This window comes from Molossus molossus, unplaced genomic scaffold (assembly GCF_014108415.1).
Source record: "Molossus molossus isolate mMolMol1 unplaced genomic scaffold, mMolMol1.p scaffold_m16_p_12, whole genome shotgun sequence".
Taxonomy (NCBI): Eukaryota; Metazoa; Chordata; class Mammalia; order Chiroptera; family Molossidae; genus Molossus; species Molossus molossus.
Window position 1 is genome coordinate 24916400 of NW_023425347.1, and position 16525 is coordinate 24932924.

Sequence of the window (16525 nt, forward strand, 5' to 3'; positions counted from 1 at the left end):
ACTAAATGTAAGCAGCCCAGCCAGTGTATTTCAGTGGCTGAGTGTTGACCCATGCACCAAGAGGTCACCGGTTCGATTTCTGGTCAGGGCACATGCCCAGGTTGTGGGCCAAATCCCCGGTGGGGGGCATGTAGGAGACAGCCAATTGATGTTCTCTCTCATCAATATTTCTAGCTCTTTCTCCCTCTCCCTTCCTCTCTCTCTCTAAAATCAATAAAGAAAAAAAAACAAAAAATGTAAGCAAAGTCCTAAGGACCTTCAGTTTCATCTGGTTTAATTTATTGACAGTCTAAACCCAGTCATGTTTATGTCCATAATTATAGTCTATCTTATCTACAGGTCTGAATCATGGTCTCTAATTCATGAAAATGCTAGGATTGCATCAATTGCTCTTTAAAGAACTTACAAAACAAAATGATCTGATAGACAATGTATTAAAATAGAGAGTATTGACCACCTTATATTTCTGACATTAAAAAAAAGATGTTAACTGTTGGAAAGTCAAATAGTATCTAGAGGGATTTCTTACTTGTGTTCTCTACAACACAAGTTCTAATAAAATTTTCTAATGTTATCATCATTAAACATTGTAAAGTTCTAATAATATTTTATGATTAACTTTTTTTATTAATTTATTTTTGTTACAGATGTTTCTCCTCCCACCCCCCACAGACACGCTCCTCCCTATCCCACCCCCTGCCAAGCTTTGTCATCTATGTCCATTGGTTACACATACATGCATATAAGTTCTTATCATAAAATAATATTATAAAGCTCTAATAACTTTCACAAAGCATTATAATTTCAGAGCTACAAAGAATCTCATTGATTATCCAGCTTCCTATTTTGCTATCATGAAAACTAAGGACCAGAGAAGTAAAGAGACTTTCCTAATATCAAATCCCTAGACTCCAGTCTTTCTATTCCTTGCTGCGAGATACTTCTATTAGAAAACAAAAGAAGGAAATATCTAAAGAATGTCTAAAAATAAGAAGTCTTTTTTTAAAATAAAGCCTTAAACCCTAGCCTGTTTTGCTTAGTGGTTAGAGCGTCAGCCTCAGGACCGAAGGGTCTTGGGTTTGATTCCTGGTCAAGGGTATGTACCTGGGTTGCAGGTGTGATCTTCAGCCCCGACCGGGGTCATGTGGAAGGCAATCAATCAATGTGTTTCTCTCATATCGATGTTTCTCTCTCTTCCTCCCTCCCTCCTTCCCTCCGTCCCTCCCTCCCTTCTACTCCATCTAGAAAATCAATAAAAATAATATCCTCAGGTAAGGATTTAAAAAATAAAATAAAGCCTTAGTTTGCCCTGGCCAGTGTGGCTCAGTTGGTCGGAGCCTCAACTCATACCCCAAAGGGTGGCGGGTTCAATTCTTGGTCAGGCATGTAGCTAGGTTTCGGATTTCATCCCTAGTCAAGACATGCACAGGAGGCAACCAATCATTGTTTCTCTCACATTGATGCTTCTTTCTTTCTCTCTCTCTAAATAAGTAAATAATAAATAAAATAAAATAAAATAAAATAAAGCCTTAGTTGAAATGGCACCTCTTTAGAGAGGCCATGCCTCAGCAGTTTCTTACTCAGCCTAATTTACCTAAAAAAAAAAGCTCTTCCTGAGTTGATGGATTGTTTACATTCTAATGTCTTCTGCACTGAAATGTAAACTCCAGGAATGCGGAAGTCCTCTCTGTTTTGTTCACTGATACACACTGAACACCCATAACAGGGCTGGTCCCCAGGTGATGATCAATATGTGACTGTTGAATGAATAAATGAATGAATGAGCAAATGAATGAAATGAAATCTGGCTGCCACAAGAGGTGAGAACTGAGGACTAATGATAGAAAAAAACAAAAGTTAGATATAAAAAGGCTGCATGTTGTCATACTGCAATTTAGAAACGTAAACTGAGTGGACATTTTGAGACTCTTCATACAAATTCCATCCTCCCACCTGCTTCACCAAGGTTAAGAAGATCCTGGATGTTGCAATCTCCTTAACATTCCCAGACCTTTACTCCTTAGGGTAAACTCCTGGCATTTAACTAATTAATCAATTTATATGTGCTAGATGTTTTACAACAGTATTTTAGAAATTAGAATGAAAGATGTCAGAGGTTTCAGCAGGTAGAAGATGAATCAGTGGACTAGAACCAGATAATCCACACAATAAATATTCAGCTCTTGACTGTCTTGAGTTGTCTAGGTATTGGAATTGCAAGATGCTGCTAGCATTAATGACCTTTCCTGTGTTTTTCAAACCAGCCAAATGAATGTATGTTGCTTGTCACCTAGTAGTACCTATAAAAATTCAATTTGATTTAATTCAAAACAATTTAAGTTATTGAATGTCTACTTGAATTATTACACGAGGCATTTTAGGGAGAGATATATGAAAAAGGTTGAGTTCTGATAAATGTTGGCTGCTTGATGTATTGCCTGTTTGACACATTGCCTGCAAGAGGCCAGTGGCAGATCATTTTTTATCTTACAATTGTGGGGCTAGAAGGATAAGGGAGGAGCCCTTTCTGTTGGATTAATAAGGAGATAATCAAACTTGAGTTAATGAAGGACCAAGATGTTCAATCTGAAAAAGAGTTCAATAAGAATAAAGAGACATCTAATGACCTGGATGATAAGCATTTCAATCAAGAGAAAAACATGAAAAATAAAAACAATAAGGTGATGAAAAAGTGTTTTTTTAAAAGGTACAGACATTTTTTTTTTTTTTTAACATTGATTCTTAAACATAACTCTCAGTGGACAAGCTTGATTTTATGTCAGATCGAGAAAGAGGGAAGGAAGAATATAGAGTTTTTAGATGATCATAAATGCCAAAGAAAGATGAAGCTTTAGACAGACCAAGACAGCCAAAGTCACCCACTGAGAGCAGACTCAGCAAGAGACTACACGTCTGAGGAGCTGAAAAGGAGATGCCAGCATCCAGCAGGATAGAACCTAGAAAAAGAGGAGAGAACAGACATGTATCATAAAATTGGAACAATAAAATAGAAAACAAGACAAGCTTTGACAGCTTAAAAGGCATTGTTCGCTTAAGTTTCTAGCATTTTTTATTGGTTGAATTAGGTGGCTCCATAGGTGATCCACCTACAATCAAGAGACAATTTCTGCAACAAAACAAACGCAAGGTATCTTGGCCTTCGTATAACAGACACCTGTTGTGTGTTTGTTGTTGATGCCTGACCCATTTCTGAGAGCATGGGACCGGCGTAATAGTCATGATGCTTTTGGTTGTAGGTAATAGGAAAACCACATAAACTAGCTTCAATAATAAGAAAGAAATGTGTCACCTCCCACAGCAGAAAGTTGGGAGGTGGTAGGGGTGGATCGGGTCTCCCAGATCGTGAACTCAGCTGCTCAGTGCTGGCAGTCTGACCTGGATTCTTTTTGCCTGACTGACCTGCTCTCTCTGCGCATGCGCTAGCTAGCTCCCCTTACTCACAAGACTGGGGTACCAGCTCCAGGCGTCACACCCTCACACCGCAACAAAAACTAGAAGAGGGCACAAGACTGTCCCGAGGCCCCTTTTTATTTTCATTCTTATGTTTATCATCAGATAGAGTAGAAGGGAAGGAGAAAGAGAGATAAACATCGATGTGAGAGAGACACATCGACAGGTTGTCTCCTGCACGACCCGACCAGGGCCGGGGACAAATCGCAACCGACCTACGTGCCCTTGACCAGAATCGAACCCGTGACTATTCCCTTGACCGGAATTGAACCTGTGACTCATCGGTCTACAGGCCGATGTTCTAACCACTGAGCCAAACCGGCCAGGGACTGAGGCCCCTTTTTAAAGAGAAAACAGAACCTGAGCTGAAGCTGCCAGATTCTCACATCTTAGATTGGCAAGAATTTCATCAGACGTCATTCTTAAACCAATCAGTGACAAGAGAAATCTGGTTCCCAAATGGCTTAGCTTAATCAAGAGGTATCTCAAAGAAGCTAGGAACTCCAGCCCTCCCTAAGCCAGATAGATGCCTGCATAGAATCAGGGTTTTGCTGGTAAGGAAGCAGGGTTTGGGAGAAAGGGTGTTGTGTAAGCAACAGTGGTGTCTGCTATAACCTTTCATTTTTAAGTTATACACAAAAATATTTACTTTTTGTGGTGTACAGTTCTAAGGGTTTTGAAAAGTGCATAAAATTGTGTAACACAATCAAGATATAGAAAATTGTATTAGGAAAGGGGGTGGGTGGATTTATGATCCACCAACATGGGCTTACATTGTGGTATAAACAAGCAAGAGATAGAGAATCATGGTTCTTACATCTTGTACCCTTTGCCCAAGAGGACAACCAGGTAATGTCTAAGTCCAATTGTAGGGAGATACAAACAGCATGTTAGGGGCTTGAAGAAGGAAGAAACTCCTACTCTGGAGCTATGACCAGTCTTGACCTGGTGACTGTTTAAGATTTGCAGGTAAGCCATGCAAAAGGCCCCCTCTGCTTGTTGCTCTGTAAATGGAGCTGACTGCTCCCTGTTCCCCAGGACTCACTCCCTGGCTTCATTTGCCTATGCTTCTTGTCACCTCTCAGCTAACTGGCCGAGGTAATGCAGGTCCTGTCCAGACCCGGGACCTGTTTTCAGCCTGAAGAGAGAGGCTGAGTCTGCAGAGGGCCTTCCTTGTTCTGGGAGAACCGGAGCGCTTCCAGATGGTGTGGTGCTAACTTGGGTTTGCCGTTTGATTTTCATTACGGCAGGTACATACCACCGATGGGCTCCTGTAGGAGACAGGCGTGGCCTCTGGAATGAGGTTGAACACAATAAATAAACAGTAAAATTAAGTAATGAGTATAAGAAGAACAGCAAACACAGTAGCTAACATTTACAAACCCCAAGACTGTCTGGCGAGAGCAGCTTCTGAGTCCAGTTCAACAATACTCACAGTGTTTAGAGCCCCATGAATGAGCCTGGCTGTGGCTGAAACCACAGTCATCTAACTCGGTTGCTTTCTTCCAGGGAGCTGGCGCCAGTGCTGTCTTTAATTGCCCAGGGCCAGCACTCGCCCGGACAGTGCCTTTGTGCAAAGTAGAAAAAGTCTTCCCTGCCTCCTGATCCTTATTTCCATCTATTAGAAAACCATTGTTCTGTGCAGTACAATTATACAGTCAACATACAGATCCCTGGGTCACGAACTTTGAACAATGCCCTTTAGGTTGCAGCCAGAACTGCTGTAAACAGTAGTCTCAGGACACAGTTGTTTGGGGGATGACAAGAGTCCTGTTGTCTCAGAAATGTAGCAGGTCTGGACCAGAAGTTTGAAGGTGTCTGAAGGTGTCCGGATTTATTCGTTTGTCACTTTGGAGTGGTTACGATATTGTAGGTGTAGTCTAAGTGCTATATAAGCATTAGTTCATTTAATGTCCACACAATAAGTGTGGACAGGTATTATTTTTATCCCTACAGAAAAGGAAATCAAAGTTTAGAGAGTTTACATCAATGCCCTAATTCACATGGTTAGCGCGCGACAGAGCTTACCTAGAGTCTTGATCGGGTTGACACTGAAGTCACCTCTCTGCTTCTGAATAAGCGTGCACACGTGTGCGCATGTATGTAAGCTGTCTTGTTTTTCTTTTTCATATAACACTTCTGTTGGAATTTATCTGGGTAATTCTAATGGATATTCATATTATTATATTTCTTTTTTAAAAATAAATTTTGGGGGGTTTCTCAGAATAAGTGAGCCCTGTGATACTTAAGGTGCTACCGAAAATAATGATGTAAGCACATCAAAAATTGCAAATATCAAGGGGAAAAAAAATCTCTCTTTGTAGACTAAATGACTGAAGACAATACCAGTAACTGCTTTGCCAGTAGAGGTGAACTGAGCAGTGTTCTGTGTGGCTTGCTTCGGTGGGGGAGGGGTGTGCTTTTCTCAATTAGGGGGATCAGCCCTCCAAACTGGAAGCATGTTGGCAAAGATTCAAGCCTGGAGGCGGATCCTTTGCAGCAATAATCCTTAAGGTCTCAGAAGAGACAACCGGGCGGCTTCCTCTCAAACACACGCCAAAGAGAAACTCAGTGGCCAAAGACCAGGTTTTTCTTTCTTTTTGGTTTCTGTAGTCAGGGGAGCATAGCATTCGGCCCAATAAAACCCTTGCTGAGTCCTGCCATCTTGCTGCCTTCTCCAAGGAAGCTGAATGAAGTGAATGAGGAATGAAAAATTTTACCCAACAGCTTATTTGGTTCTCTTACATGAAGGATTCTTAATTTAACTGGTTTCCTCTTTCTAACTAGATTTAGTAATTGGAGTTGCCTGTAAGAGTTTAACCTAGAGTTTTCCTAGGAGAGCCTCACCCTCCATCCTGTCTGTCCACCTCACAGCGCCACAGCCGTATCCTTGAAGTGAAAATCACACCTTTGCAAAGCAGAGGAGATATACACAGCCAGGTACGGTGGCCGGCTTCTCAAGCCAGTTGGATTCAAGAAGTATGTGCAAAGCACTTTGCCAGCTACTCTTGGGTGATGGGAAGATGCGCAGGGCAGTCTTGGAGGGATCTCTAGACTCCCATGAGTCATTCCACAAATATTTATTGAGTACCTACTCTTGGCTAGGTAGGCACTGTTCTAGGCATGGAGATACAGCAATAAACAAAACGGACAAAAATCCCTGTACTTTCTGGTTGGGGAGACAGACAACAAAGAAATAAATTAAGTCAATGCATAGTATGCTAGATGATGATAAGTGCTATGCAGGAATTATTGTAATCTAGGATTATGTATTAAAAGCAAACAAACAAATAAACGAACACCCTCTGATACCACGTGTTGGTGCAAAGTGCTCTGGGATTATAATGGAGGAAGAAATTCATTTTGGTAGAGGAGCGGAGATTTGTGGGAGAATTTATACAAGTGGTGAGATTTAAGCAGGGCCTGGAAGAAAATTTAGGCTAGATGAATATAGCCACAGTGCTGGGAGGGAAGAAAGAAAGACTCCCCGTTACGAAACATGTCAGCAAAGGTCTAGCAGTAACGAGAAGAGATGGAAGCACATGTAGAGGAGCTAATAGCTTCCTCCAGCCTCAGCAGTGGGTGGGATGACAGGTGGAACAGGGACCTGGTCTGGAAAGGTATGTAGAGACCAAGTGATGAAGGATGTTGACTAAGGAGTATGAGTTGAGCTTTGCATCCAACGAACAGTTACTGAGTGTTTTATGTGGGAAGTGCTCTGAGCAGATGTGTTTGTAGATGACAATGTGTCAGCTGGATGCTTTGCCCAGGTGAACGGAGATACTTGGGGTGGTGCTGGTCCTGGTGACTGGCACCTAGTGGGATTGAGGCAAGAAGAGTCTTTGGTTTCCCTTAAAAAACAGGTGGCACTGTTCTATTATTGGGATGATTTCAGGACAACAAAAATGTGATCTTTCCCAAGCCACTGACATTCAAGTTCAAGGGCAGTAGATTGAGGCTCTGACAGGTTCACAGCTTCATCCTTCTACAGCTGTAGTTGAGCAACATTTATGCTGAAAAACTCGAGCTTTACCAGTAACTCTGAGTGAGTCTTTGCACCAAACTTCAGTAAAGACTTCCATAGCATACCACGGAGATACCGTGGGGTCCGCTCCAGACCACTTCAGTAGAACGAATAGCACAATAAAGCAAGTCACAATCATTTTGTTAGTGGAGTGTCTCACCTTTAATTTGCAAAAAAAAAAAAAAAAAAAGAGCAACATCTGTAAAGTGCAATAAAATGAGGTATGCCTATATAAAGAGGTGGGACTTGTGTCTTCTCTTGACAGATTGCATATGGATAACCAGATAAGTTTCGGAAAGGAATGAATTCCACATCTTCAGTCTCCTGGTACTGCGATTTGCCCTCTTGGTTCATAAGTATCACAGCCCTAACGAGAAGAAAAGAATCACATATTTCAGTTTCACCAGTTTATTTCACTATCCTTCTCCAGTTGAATCCCTTTTGCTAACTCAGACAACAAAGATATTTGGTTCACTGGAATTTAAAGAAAAAAAGGAAAACATTTTCCATTCCCTTGTTCTTTCTCTCCTTCCACATTTTCCTTCTCTACACTTATTAGGCTCGTATCCAGCTCCTCTCTTGGTTGGTGTGTAACGGAGACGCTTGCATGGGGAGTTTTTAGACATTTTTGTCAAATAGTATAACGTGACTCCCTGTCTTTCCTCCAAGTCTTGAGTGAAGTATCCATTTCTCAGAAATGCTGTGTGGGTTGGCTGTAGTATGTTGGCCTGTTTCCTGGTGGGCGTGGACCTGGAACAGGGCTGCCCTTGGGGGTCCAGGGCTCTGGTCACAGGCAGAGGTTGCAAGGCACACACCTTCTCCCTCCAACTGGAAGGCCTGGCCCCAATGCTGCTGTTCTCTCCCGGGGGTTAGTAGTGGAAACTTGAGGAGGGCTGGCAAAGAAATGGGTATTAACATTGATACTTTGAAAGTACAAAGACGTGCCAAGACTTAAGTCCTTCAGTTGTTTTTGAGGATCATTTTAGTCAAACACAGCGCTGGAAATCCCAGAATTCGAGTCCCATTTGGCTCTACCTGTATACCTTCTCAATCTCTGTTTAAGGCTTCTTTTGCTTTTTTTCCCTGAAAAACACGCGGTGGTTACAAAAAATATGTAAAATGGCTTCGTGGGGTGGCAGCGCTGCTTCAAAAGGGGCCTGTGAGAACCACAAACTGAGGATTATTGCCGTCAAAGGTTTACTCTCGGACTCAGGGGCACTGGTGGAAAGAATCTGAGCTGTCAGTCACATTCCTTAAAAACACAAACAAAACCGTTTCTTTGTTGTTCTGCCCCTTCAGGTGTTCTGGTGAAACCACCCCAGGCCACGTGTGGTCTGGAAGCAGATTCAGCATTCCAACGGCTTGCCTCTGTAAGTTGGTTCTGGTACCAGTTCCAGTGTGGGTGTTGGGGGTGGTTCCCGGACGGCACTGGGTGATTCTGACACCATCTACCCAGAGCGCGGCAGATTCCACAGCTCAAGGGTTCAGTTCCGTAGGACTGCCGCACTCCCAGCTTCGGATACCAGTCCCAGCCCAGGCTGTTACTTATGCTTCTGCCTGGCTAAAAACCAAAGGTTCCCCTAACCCCGTCCTCAGGTTCAATTAATTTGCCAGGGCGGCTCACAGAACTCTGAGGAACATCTTACACACTGGACTACCAGTGTATTGCAAAAGGAAATCACTCAGGGACAGCCAAGTGGGAGAGATGGGCAGGGCGAGGTGTGGGGAAGGGCGTGGAGCTTCCTGGTTCTGCGGGTGCACTCCCAGCACCTCCTCGTGCTCCCCAACCGGGAAGCTCTCTGAACCCCCTCCTTTTTGGGTTTTATAGGAGCTTCATTACATAGGCATGATGGATTAACTATTAGTGATTAATTCAACCTGGAGCCCTTCTCCCTTCCCTGGAGGTTGGGGGATGGGACCCTTTAATCACAGGGTTGGTTCTCCAGGCACCAGCCCCCATCCTTAGGGTCTGTCCTAAATCACTCATTAAAATAACAAAAGGCACCTTTATTACTCTCCTCACTTAGAAAATTCCAAGGGTTTTAGGAGGCCTGCGCCAGAAACAGGGACGAAGAGCAAATCTATATTTCTTATAATAAATCACAGTGTCACAGCTGGACTCCTGGCTCTCCCTCTCTCTCGCTCTGTGACCTTGGCAGTCACTTCATCTCTCTGTGCTTCAGGTCCTCGGCGACAAACGAGGCCAACGGGAGCACCTTCCTTACGGGCAAGCGGCGAGGATAAAATGAGTTAATTCCTGTAAAGCCCTGAGAGTGGCTGAACATTTGTTCGCACCGGTGTTCGGGGACCCTGACAAAGATTCCTGTGAATGGTTATAAAACACAATTCAGCTGCGCACATCTGAAGATTTAATTGGCTTTATTCCGTGACTCATATATTGGGCGGCGTCCCATCTAGCAAACAGAAAGGAGCTCTGAGGAGCTGTACAGAATGGAAGGGTTGTGCACGCGCAGGAGTGGAGGCAAAGAGAAAGTTTCTAGACCAGTGGATTCCTTTAGGCATCGCGTGCCTTTGGGAAAGGGCGGGGGTCTGTCAGGCAGATCTCACCAGCACTGAGCAGGTGATTCCAGACGGACTGTGGAAAGATCACATCCCCAGAGGACTCCAATCAGGTCTTGGTTTGCTGACGTGGGGCTTAGCACTGGTGACTCCTTTTGGGCCAGGTGTTACTTTTTTACCAGTAGTGTGTGTGACTGCAGGTTAAATAACAGAGGGGAAAGGGAAGCATGGCTTCTTCTCAAAAGGAAAAAGAGATTTCAAACATAGGGTGATGTGAGGAGGGAAAAAGCTTTCTAGAATTAATGACTGACATGGGGGTGAGGCTCAGGGCTCCCACAGACTAGAGTGTGGGGGTATACCTTGCGCTTTCTCCTTTTCCACAATAATTGGTTCATTTGTGTAAGTTACAGTTGCTTTCTGCAGAGCTTATGTAACTCAAACCCTGCAAAGTCATGGTTGTACATTTGTAGGGACTTGGGCTGGAACGGATATCCTGAGTGCCATTTCAGAAGGCACTGCCTGACTGTAGGGGTGTCACACACAGCCCCCACCTATGAGCAATGAACCGCACTGTAGGGTGGTCTTTGGAGAAGGTTAGATCCGGTAGCTTCGTCTCTCCCTCTCCTCTACCCCCTCACTTTCTCACATGTACCCCTCTCCCAGCCCCTAACATCGGCAGCCTCTCGTTTTAAACACAAGGACATTTGTTGTATGCAATCATTTTATTAAGCTGGCTTATTTCCATTATAGATAATCATGAAATTGAGGGGGTGAATGTACCCACATTTTAAGCTACAAAAAGGCCGTGATTCAATTTTTCTCTCTTTATTAAGAAGCCCGGTCTCAGTCAGATAAATTGCAGCTAAGTTTTATGCTGGAGCAAGTCTCCTCAGTCATGTTAAATTCATGGGGAAAATCCTCCTAGGGTTTAGCACTGGAGAGTAGATGCTTTAATGACAGGATCGCTGGTGTGAAGAGTAGAGAGAAGAGGCTTGTTTGGACCATTTAGGGAGAAAATGGGTAAGATGTTACAAATAAGTTGTGCTATATTTTCATCCTGCTATTTTCCTCATCTGAAGAAATACTGAAATGAGATTTTAAATTCTGAATGATTATCTGACAGCTCCCATCTCTAGGACAAATTATCAGCAAGGGTTTTATTTGGCTATTAACTTTACTCAGAACTCAGAGGACACAGGCTTACCAGAGCCCAGAGGAAGAAGGAAAATCTACAGACAAGAATGCCTTGAACAGAATACCATGACAGCTACCTCTGGATTCCCTTTTCCAACCTGTGTGGACATTGACCTTCTTATCCAGTGGGGCTGGGGTAGAGACTGGCAGGTCCCAGAGCGCCCTCCTGGATATGGTCCCAACCTGCGTCCTGTCTCCATCTCTCCCCATTCCACCCAACCCACCTCACTGCAAACCCTACACTCCGGTTATGCCAAACTGCCCACTGGTCCCAAATATGTCACATTTTGAAAACTCTCCTTCCACCCACCTTTCCTATCTGGGTAAGCTTTGACTCACCTTTTTCTTTTTCTTTCATATTATTACTTTCTATTCCTTCCCTCCCCTTTATTGATTTTTGAGAGAGAGGAAGAGAGATAGAAACATCGATGAGAAAGAACATAGATTGGCCACCTCCCGCATGCCCCCCACTGGGGATCAGGCCCACAACCTGGACATGTGCCCTGACCGGGAATCTAACTGGCAACCTCTTGACGCATGGGTCGACGTTCAACCAGTGAGCCACACCGGCCGGACACTTTCTATTTTTTATAAAATGTAGCATTAAAGTCATCCAACATACAGATATCCCTATGGTTCCGTATACATTTATTCTACCTAAAGTTAGATATAAAAATATGGACCGTTTCCTGAACTTGAGTGTCCTCCTTGCCGGAGGCCATGCTCGTCTTCTCGGCATCGTTCCAGTTTTACTGTCGGTGCTGAAGTGAGCACGCTCATCTTGTGAGAGTATCTTCAATGTGACTGTGTTCCGGAGTCTTTTCCAACCCCAAGCAAAGTTAGTGGCGTCTTTCCCTGTTTTCCTGTAGTGGCCAGTCCCTACTTCCTTATGAGATGTAGTCGACTGCAATGTTGGTTTACAGGGTCAACTCTGCCTGGTAATACAGTTGGGGCAGGGACTCAAGCCTGCGTATCTGCACCCTCTAGCCCAGGGTTTCTCCATAGCAGCAATGTTGACATTTGACTGAAAAGTGTTGTGGTTGGGTCTGTCCTGTGCATTGTAGGATGTTGAACATCATCCCTGGCCTTCACCCACAGTGTGACAGTTCAAAACCATTTTCAGACTTTGCCCAAGGCCTCCTGGGGTGGAGAACCACTGCCGTAGTCCTAACACAGACCCTGGTATACATTAGGTGCTCAATAAATAGTTGCTGCTTAATAAATACATGCCCAGTTAATGAATAAAAAACTGTTAACACATGAGAAAAGACCTTAGTGTGGCTTTTACACACTCATCAAATCAAATGTAAAACCTTATGCCAACCGTCGGGTCTCTTTCTGAACTGGCTCTAGTTCCCTCTTTTCTCTCATACACTTTGCTCCTCGCCTGTGGGCTCTTCCTCATGATCATGCTTTGATTTCTTCTCACCCCAAATTCTGTACTTACTTCAAGACAGAATATTTCATCTGTTCTGAAAGCCTTCCCCAATTCACCCAACCCGGTGATCGCCTTACTTCCATTCTCTAAATATTTACGAACAGGGTCTATAATGGAAAATTACAAGAATACACATATGCATACCTACTACATATGTATTATGTGCAATGTATATGTAGTGCATGTCTATATATGCACATATATGTACACATATACATACATGTGTATATATAAACATATACATGTGTTGTTTTTGGTCTTAGAACTATTTACATTTTTGTTTCACAACCTTGTCTAGGAATTTTCTTCTCAACTAGAAGAATCAGTCTTTGATGGAGGCTTACTCGGCCTTTGAGTTTTCTTCCCTTTAGCATCCGCACAAGCTTTATGAACAACAGATGTTGAGCTTTTGCTAGAAGTGAATTTTTTCTTTAAGCGACAGACAGGTGTGTTAAATATGTGTAATTTGTGTGGTCCTGACATAGTTTTGTTTTTAAAGACACGGGGCTAACTCTTTAATTCTTGCAGTTTTTAAACAAACTCATTTCAAGGAGATTCTGCTAATATGAATAAAAGTAATTGGCCATGTTTTAGGATTTCTGTGAGAAGGCACTAAACATGATCAGCAACGAGAAAGACAAAAATGGCTGCGTTTTGTCTTAAATTCTGACTGTGATCCAACTCCACCTAGGCCTCTTTCGCCGTTGCTTGGTGGACTATATTAACGTTGGCCTGCCTGGTGGACTCTGAGCCCTCTCAAGACCCGAGCCTCCTCTGCAGCCCCCCCAGGTCACTTGCAGTGACCCATACATGCAGTTTCCCCGCGCTTGTGTTTGGAAATTTGCCCAAACTTCTATTCGGCAGCGTATTTCTCAAGTTTTTCTTGGAAAAGTTCGGATTTTACATGAGAGTAGTCGCCTGCGGGGTTCGTGATCCACGGTGCTCAAAGGCAGGGCTAAGGGACAAGCCCAGTTTTTCAGCATCGCTCCTGAGCTCCCATCTGTGATGGGATCGAGCACACACTGGGGTGGGCTAGGGTGGGGGAAACATTCCTGGCTTCGGCACTCATTTTTTTAACCCTTAAAAAAAAAAAAAAGATGAAAGTGTGTTTTTCCAAGTCTCAAAAATGGTGCCTTTTGGTAGAACAGCCTCTTGAGGCTCCAGGCTCTCCGTCTCCTCTTTGCTGTGCTCAGACTCACCCTCCCCGTGGCTCTCCCTCGATGCCCACCCGTGCCCTCCCACTAAGAACACAACACCAAAGCACTTCTCTTGACCCTGCCTCCTCCAATGTACAACCTGATTTACTCCACCCTGTCACCAAGCCCATGTTGGCCCCCGTTCATCACTCCTACAACCCCAGCCCACCCTGTATTCTGCTCACTGCGATCTCCTCACGCCGCATAATGTACTCGCTCTTTCTCAGAACCTATGACATCCTGCCCTGGCCGGTTTGGCTCAGCGGTTAGAGCGTCGGCCCGCAGACCAGAGTCCCGGGTTCAGTTCCCGCCAAGGGCACGTACCTCGGTTGCAGTTTGTCCCCGGCCCCAGCTGAGATCGTGTGGGTGGCAGCCACTCGATGTGTTTCTCCTTCAGCGGTCAGAACCTGTGACATCCTAGTGATGCCACGTCTTACAGCGCTTCCACGGCACTCCAACTCCGAGTGCGCAGTCTTCCAGGTAGCTGACCTGCCCGCCTGGAGTTGTCTCCTGGCAGAGCTTTCAGTCTCTTGACTTTTCTTACCCCTTTGTTTTTTTCAGACTCCTTGATGATTTTACTGTCCACTTTAGATATAGGTCATTTCAGGGTTCCATCTTCAACTTTATTTCCACCCCCCTTTAATGCTCTCCTATAGAGGGTTTCTTATATTGTCATGTTTTCAAATATCAATTAAACATAACAGCCACCAAATGCTTCGCTTTACCGTCATCCTCTGGAAGTTCTCACCCATGTTTTGAACTGACTCCAGGAGTGCTGGTAACCAAGCATCTCAAATGCATCATGACCAAAACCAATTTCAATTTCCTTCTGACTCCCATGGCTTGCTCCTCTCTGTTTGTCTCTCTACTAAAGACTATCTATCCTATGCTAGAAAGAGAATTTTTACATAACTTGTCTCACTTAATGCTGATGGTACTTCTGAAGTTTTTTGATCTGTCTCATTTTTTTCATGTCCATAGGTGATAAAAATTGAGTGTTCTGTTTTCTTCCTGCTCTTGTGTATCCTTTCCTCTGCGGTAGGAATTCTTTGTACAAGAACCAGATCTGATGGCCACTCCTCTGTCCCCAAAGTGCCTTGTTCTGAAGACAGTGGAGAACCAAGTGCAAATTAAACCTGACATTCAAAGTCCTCCATGACTGTAACTCTAACCTTGGTCTTCGGAGTCTAGTTTCTTACCACTTCATTGACAGCAGGGGATGGTCCGGCCCCACCAAACTGCAATCTAGCCCAGCATATGCCATACCCTTCCTTTTTCCACCTGGTAAAAATCCAACTGGAGTGTCAGGGCTTAGCTCAAAGCTCTATTGTAAAGCACACTTATCCTTGGTCTGTAAGCAGAATTAATCACGGTCTTCTGTACCTCCACAGCTCTTTCCTTATGGTTCTATTACACCACCTTGTAATACGGTGGTACCCATGGTACTCACTGAGCTTAAGGAGTCCAGGGTCTAGTAGGGTGAATAATATCTTACCCATTTGTTGGCTAGCCATCAATCTGGCTAGCATTTTGAAACTTACACACTCTAGATATCCTTAGAGCTAATATTCTTTGATGTTGAATATTATTTAACTTCTCCATATAGAGAAAGTAATGTGTTACAGGCTAAGGACATGATACTGGTATTGTGTATCCTTCATGTCTGGACTATTGTTCAATTTCTAATGTGCAAGAATAACTTAGTAGGTGCTCAATAAATGTGTTGAGTGCACAAATGAGTTAACTCCTAGAAACTGATGAAAGACTGACTTAGGTATAGAAACAGTAGAGAACAAATCCCTGTCTTTCAATTAAAAAAAAAATTCTTTCCTTGAAATAATTGTACTGAACTGAACTTTTGTAGCAATTGAAATTACTTCCTTCAACTGCCACAGATAATTATTAGTTACATATATTACATGCAGTGTTCTCTACTCCACACAGCGTTTCCTGAGCAGCACAAATGAGCACACACTGGCGTGCGTAGAGCAGTTAGGTCCAAGCAGCAGCAGGCTCGTTGTCCTAGCAGCCTGTAGAGAACAGATTCTGCAGTGTCCTGAGACTCTTACTGTGGGACCTAGACTTACCTGTCCTGACCCGGCAATGAAGCAGCAGCAGCATCTGGGTTTAAAGTGTTAACTTCCAACGTCACCATCTCCTTCCTTCTCCAAAACTTCCCAGTCTTTTCCCCAATTTTATTTTTTATCTGCTTTTATATATTATCCCATTTTCACTTAACATTCCAATCCGATAATCAGAAAACATAGAAGAGGGAATAACTGGATGTTCTACTTGATTAGGGCCAATACCTAAAACATTTTCAAATTTTCCATAGAGGACCAAATTTGATACCAAGAATGATATTATCAATGCTCTTTTCTCTTAAATAAATTAAACTGGTGTAAATAATAATAACTGTGATGATACGAACACTAACATTTGCTTTAAAGTCTTTATTATCCTGAATATAAAAGACAGAAGTCCTCTTAGGATATAACAGAGTTCTTTATGTGGAAACATTATTTTTTTTACAAGTGAAAAAATAAATACCTTTTGGAATAAAGGCTTATATGCTAATATGTGCCATAAAAAAGTAGAGTTTTAATATCTGACAAAATGTCTGTGCAAAGAAACAAATGCATAAACACATTACTGCTACATTAAGGCAATATGAAAAGTATA

At 43.3% G+C, this 16525-nt stretch overlaps 1 non-coding gene across 1 annotated transcript; it reads right to left on the reverse strand.

Moving 5' to 3' along the window:
• Nucleotides 1–11880: 11880 nt before the first annotated feature.
• Nucleotides 11881–11983, reverse strand: LOC118627343. The gene has a single exon (XR_004959101.1). It is a non-coding gene; the product is annotated as a U6 spliceosomal RNA (small nuclear RNA).
• Between the last annotated feature and the right edge of the window lie 4542 nt (nucleotides 11984–16525).